Raw genomic sequence first — 6,347 nt, forward strand, 5'->3', positions numbered from 1 at the left:
ACTGAACCCGGCCCGCTCCGCTTTTTTTACTTTATATGGAACAAAATTATCCTTTTAATATTAATTTTCGGCAATTAAAGAGCTTTGAGTGAATTGCCATGCTACGAAAATGGTATAACACTTGACTAACAGTATAACAATATCTGCCCTATTCTGAATAACCATTCCCTGGGAGTTTATTCCTTACTCCCTTTTCCCCTATTCTGAATAACAATTTACTGGGAGTTTTTTCCCTAATCCCCTTTCTCTTATTCTAAACAAACTTCGAAAAAGGGAAATCTCTCCCAGGGAAAAAAGTAGCTGTTCTGAATCGATATAAAACGGAGATTGAGGCGATAAAACTTGGGAAAAATTCCCCCAAACAAATGAAAGGGAATTAGGATAAAAAAATTGTGAATTTAATGTTTTTATAAAAAAATTGTACCACTTCTTATTACTTTCGAACAATTTAAAATATATGGAAATTATCTTCCACTTTTTCATCAAAAACGAGTACAAAGTTTGTTAGGTTCTCTCGGTTTAAATAAGTTTTTCAATTTCATTGGCACTCTGTTACGAGTCGGATACTTAAAGGAGGTCCCTTATCATTGAGCTTAAAGTAGAATCGGGTGGCACTCTATGATGTGCAAGGAATCTTCTGCCTGGAATGTTAGTGGACAATTATTCAAAGATACTTGGCGCCACATTTGGCAGCATTTACTCCACAGGAGTAAGATTAAATCCATAAGTCGCTCTCCGGCAGCACTATGTCCAGCAGCCGTCCCAACCACCAAGAAAAGCGGCCGCCGCCCAGAAATGTCGATTAGATCTTCAAGTTCAAGTTCCATAAAAGTAGACCTTTAGATAAAACGGCGTTTCAGGCAGACCACCACAGCATTTGTAAATTTTTTTTATCAACCTTTATAGCTTCTTTTTGCCTATTTTTCACATTTTATGTTCTTTTTCCAAAAAATAATAGTAAAATGTTTAGCCAAAATAAAACAGCTGAAGCGAAACAACTGTTTTCGAGAATTCGAAATTCCCTCTCCCAAAAATTTCCTCTCCCCATTCAATCAGAATTGGAGGATTTTATTCGAGGGAGAAATTAATTCCCTGGGAGTTTATTCTCAGTGAGCTTTCAGAATTGGGTTGTATAACTGCCTTTATATGAATCCATATGAACTTAATTGGTCAATAAATTCGCTCGGAGAGTTTAGGGCAATGCTTAAAGACTTAATTTGAGCCCGATAATCTCATGGGGGTTTTGCAAGTGGGAAGGCACCCAGGGTGGTGGTTGGTGGGTTAAGGGTGTAGTGTGAAACCCAAAAACGTGGTCCCGAAAGTGAGTATCAATTTCGTGCTCTACTCCCAAATACCATTCATTTGAGCCCTATATTGCAATGGTCGGTAAATATAAATGTCAGATTTAGGGGTGTTTTGGTTGATGGGGTGGTTCCCCAGACACTGAACCCTGAAAAATATATCAGCATCGGGCTCTACTCTCAAAAACCATTTATTTAAACCTTATATTGCCATTGGTTTAAGGGGAATTTATTGGTCCCGAAAGTGGGTATAAATTTTGCGCTCTACTCCCCAATACCTGTCATTTGATACCCAGAAGCTCTTAGCCCTACAAATTATCAGCATCGTGAAATACCGTAAAATATCATTTTTTTTTAACCTAACATTGCCATTGGTCTAAAAATCGAATGTCAAATCCGTTTTCTAATCTCAAATAACTTTCATTTAAGGGGTATGGGCCCTAAAAACTATCAATAGCGAGCTCCACTCTCTTTAAGACTCAAATTGTTAGGGTGAGAAAATACGTTTTATTTGGGGTTGTTATGGTGGTGGGATGTCCCCTAGACAGTTGGTCCCGAATGTTGATATAAAATTTTGAGCCCCATTTTGCCATAGGGGCGGATACTGAGTGGCTCGACCTTCAAAATATATAACAAATTTATGTCCTGTTCTAAAACAGCTATTATTTGAGCACCACATTGCAATGTTCAGCAAATACTTCCTATTTGGATGGAGTTATGGGGGTGGGGTGGCCCATAGAAAGAATTGCTATGATTTAGATCTATGCCAGTTTATAAACCGATTCGGCCAAATTTGGCAGGATGTTAAAGGCAATTATAGTGATTTCGACAGACGGACATGGGTAGGTCGACTAATAGGTTTCGTCTCTAGGCAAAAAAGATGATGAGTCGAACAGAATATCAATTAATGGATCTATCTATCTTTCTTCTACGACAGTAGTAGTGTAGGGTATAAGCATATTAAAAAACTTGCACCCGTTTTTGAATAAGGTTAATTTTCTGAACAGTTTAAAAGTCTATGCTCAGAAACGTAGCACGAATTATAAACTAAAACCAATCTGGATAAATTAACCCATTGGCAAGGGCCAACGCCCCACATCAATAAGAAGTATCTGTGAAAAGTTTCGCACAGACAGCCTCATTAGTTCGAACGCCATCGTGATCTATATATCCATATGGGTATAAGTCAGTTTACCATTACCGATGAATGGATAGAAAACTACTCAAGTATAGATGTCCTAAATTCAGGCTCGAGTTAGGGATAGTTAGGGAGATATTCAAATAAAATTTGGATTGGCGCAAAGTAGATGAATGAGACTAGTTAAAAGCAAGTAAAAAGTTCGGCCGGGCCGAACTTTGGATACACACCACTTCGGATTTATATATTAACCACCTATCCTCAAAATACGGTGAAAAATATGCATTATTTATGAACCTATATAAGTTATATGTAAATATAGCCCGATCTTCACCATATTCAGAAATTCTATGAAAGGGTCTAACAAATTCATTGTAACAAATCCATCGGCTAAAAAAATTCTCCCTTTATGCGTTTAAGAACTTAAATCGGGAGATCGGTATAGTAAAAAGACAGCTTCATCAAAATATAAACCGATTTGAACCAAATTGAATATCGAAGAGCCTAACACATCCCACTGTGTCCAATTTCAGCAACATCGTGCAATAAACGTGCTTTAATTGCAGCACCAAATTCCTTGCCAAACAATAAATGCGCATATCCAAACCTGGACCGTATTAAACAAGGATACCGGGCAATATGCTTATAAAAGCATATCGGCTTACTAAATAAAAATTTTTATAACCATCGCCGAAGGATAGGGGTATATTCATTTTGTCATTCCGTTTGCAACACATCGAAATATTCATTTCCGACCCGATTTTGCCAAAATTTGATACAGTGAGTCAGGCCCTTCGACATCCTTCTTCAATTTGGCCCAGATCGGTCCAGATTTGGATATAGCTGCCATATAGACCGATCTCTCGATTTAAGGCTTTGGGCCCATAAATGGCGCATTCATTGTCCGATGTCGCCGAAATTTGGGACAGTGAGTAGAGTTGGTCCCTTCGAAATTCTTCTTCAATTTGGCTCAGATTGCTCCAGATTTGGATATAGCTGCCATGTTCTCGATTTAAGGTTTGGGGCCCTAAAAGGCGCATTTATTGTCCGATTTGGCCGAAATTTGGGACAGTGAGTTGTATTAGGCTCATAGAACCATTATATAAACCATTATCTCGATTTAAAGTCTTGGCTCCATAAAAGCCGCATTTGTAATCAGATTTCACTGATATTTGATACTGTGACTTATGTTAGGTTGACATCCGTGTCGAATATGGTTCAGATCGGTACTAAAAAGATCAATATTTTGTTATGCACAATTGAACAATGACTTGTTCTAATTAGTATTTGGTCCTAATCGGAACATATATATATTCGATATAGCTGCTATGTGGCATAAGGTATGCATTTTTCACCGGATTTTGAAGAAAGGTGGTTTACATATATACGCGTGGTGGTAAATATTCAAAGCTAGGCTCGGCACGTGTGTTGAAGGTCAAGAAACAAGAACTGCGCCCTCTAGGAGCTCAAAAAGTGCAAGATTGGTTTATATAGGAGCTATATCAGGTTTCTGAACGTTTCAGGCCGTATGTTAGATGTCATGTCATGTCATGTGCAAAATTTCAGCCAAATCGGATGAGAATTACGCCCTCTAGAGGTTGAAGAATTATAATCGAGAAATTGGTTTATATGGGAGCTAAATCAACGTAGCAAAGAGGTGGCATGTCCGCCCATGACACTGAATGCCTTGGTTCGAATCCTGGCGAGAACATCAGAAAAAATTTTTAGTGGTGGTTCTTCCCTCCTAATGCTGACGAAATTTGTGAGGTACTGTAGCAAGTATGGCAGCCATGAAAAAAAAATTTTCAACAATCCCAACCGACCTACACTAGTAGCAAGTATTTGTGCAAATTTCAAGCGCTTAGATTTGCTTCTTCGAAACTTCGCTTGCTTTCAAAAGACTGATGGACGGACGTATGGACATGGCTAAATCTTCTCAGAATGTCATGATGATTAAGAATATATAAATATATCTTATTGAGTTTCAGATCAATATGTCCTTGAGTTACGAACCCTTCACCATCCTATGGTGAAGGGTAAAAAAGGATATCCATTATGAGGTAACTATATTGGAAAAATTGCCTTATTTCCTTTGCCGACAAGGCGGTAGTGCTTAATGCACATATGCAAAGTTATTTGTTTTATGTCTTCCACCATAGGATGGGGTATAGTAACATCTTCATTCCGTTTGTAACACATCGAAATAGGGCGACCAGAAGATGTTTTCAAAATCGTTCGTTTAGGTACTAAGAACTTCAAAGTGATTCTTTTTTGTATGAAATGAGCTAAAGCGGTCAAAACTGGGATAAGGGTACACATTGACAGTATATACTGGGCGACTGGAAGATTTTTGGAAATTTGTACATTAAGGTAATAAAACGTAATGAATTGTCCTTTCTTTACGGATTGCGCTAGAGCTATGTTATTTGGGATTCAGGTACACCTTACTTTACTTTACTTAAATTGGCTATGACAAGAACATTTGTTCCACTAGCCGAACGTAGAATAGCTTCCCAAGCGCCTCGATCTTTTTTTTTTTTTTTTTTTTTTTTTTTTTTTTTTTTTATTATTCTTAAGTCTATAGATTATAATCCTTACAGACTAAATTATATGCTAAATATTTACGAATATATACATATTTTAGATTCAAAATAAATAAAACTATGTGTTTAAGTGAAGTATTAATTTTCTTTTAACAGAATCACGTTTTTCAGAGAGATCGATGAGGCTATAAAATTTATTAAATTCAACAAAGAGGCGGCGTAAAGGGTCGTTGTTTGCATAGTTTGATGTGAAATAATTTATTTGAAATAGCTGATAGTTTCGGGATGGCCTTAAGGGAACATTTATGTAAATTCTATTCAAAATAAAATCGGAGATTATTTTGCCTTGCATTATATTGATAAGGAAAGTAACATTCAGCATTATTCGTCGGCTTTTTAATGTTGGTAATTTTATTAAGTTTAATCTGTATTCGTACGATGGTAGAGCCCGAGGGTCCCAGCCACGCCCCTTAAGGCAAAATAAAAGAAATTGTTTCTGAACTGACTCAATCGCATTCGAATGAATGGAATAGGCTGGATCCCATATAATGGACCCATATTCCAAAGTAGAACGTACAAAAGAAATATATAATTGTTTCGTTACTAAGGGATCTGAAAATTCTTTACTCCAACGCTTGATAAATCCCAAACTTCTATAAGCTTTGTTCGTAATTAAGGAAATATGTTTTCTAAAATCCAACCTGTGGTCCAACAGAATCCCCAAATCATGAATAGAGTCCACATACTCCACCATACAATCATTCAAATAGTAACTCGTATCAATTCTTCTCAGCCGAAAGAAAGACATATGTTTACATTTTAAAGTGTTTAGTTCTAGCAAGTTAGCATTGCACCATTTATAAAACTCATTAAGATCGGATTGCAGTATACACTGGTTTGCTTCCTCATTAAAAGAGTAGAAAATTTTAACATCATCTGCATACATTAGAACCTTTGATCGATGTATCACGCTGGGCAGGTCATTTATAAACAATGTAAATAAGACCGGTCCAAGATGACTTCCTTGAGGAACACCGGATGTCACAATTATCTTGTCAGAAATAGCATTTCCTACTTTCACCATCTGAGCTCTGCCCATTAGATATGATCTTATCCACTTCAATAACGCATTGGAGAAACCCATAAGATGCAACTTCAACAACAGTAATTCGTGATTGACCTTATCAAAAGCCTTACTAAAGTCTGTATAAATACAGTCAGTTTGATATCGTCTTCTAAATCCTTCATTTACAATCGTAGTTAACTCTAAAAGATTCGTCACTGTAGACCGATGCTTCCGGAAGCCATGTTGAAATTTACAAAAAACAGATGAGACCTGAAAGGATAATATCTCAGTCACAATTT

Source organism: Stomoxys calcitrans, chromosome 4 (genome assembly GCF_963082655.1).
Source record: "Stomoxys calcitrans chromosome 4, idStoCalc2.1, whole genome shotgun sequence".
Taxonomy (NCBI): domain Eukaryota; kingdom Metazoa; phylum Arthropoda; class Insecta; order Diptera; family Muscidae; genus Stomoxys; species Stomoxys calcitrans.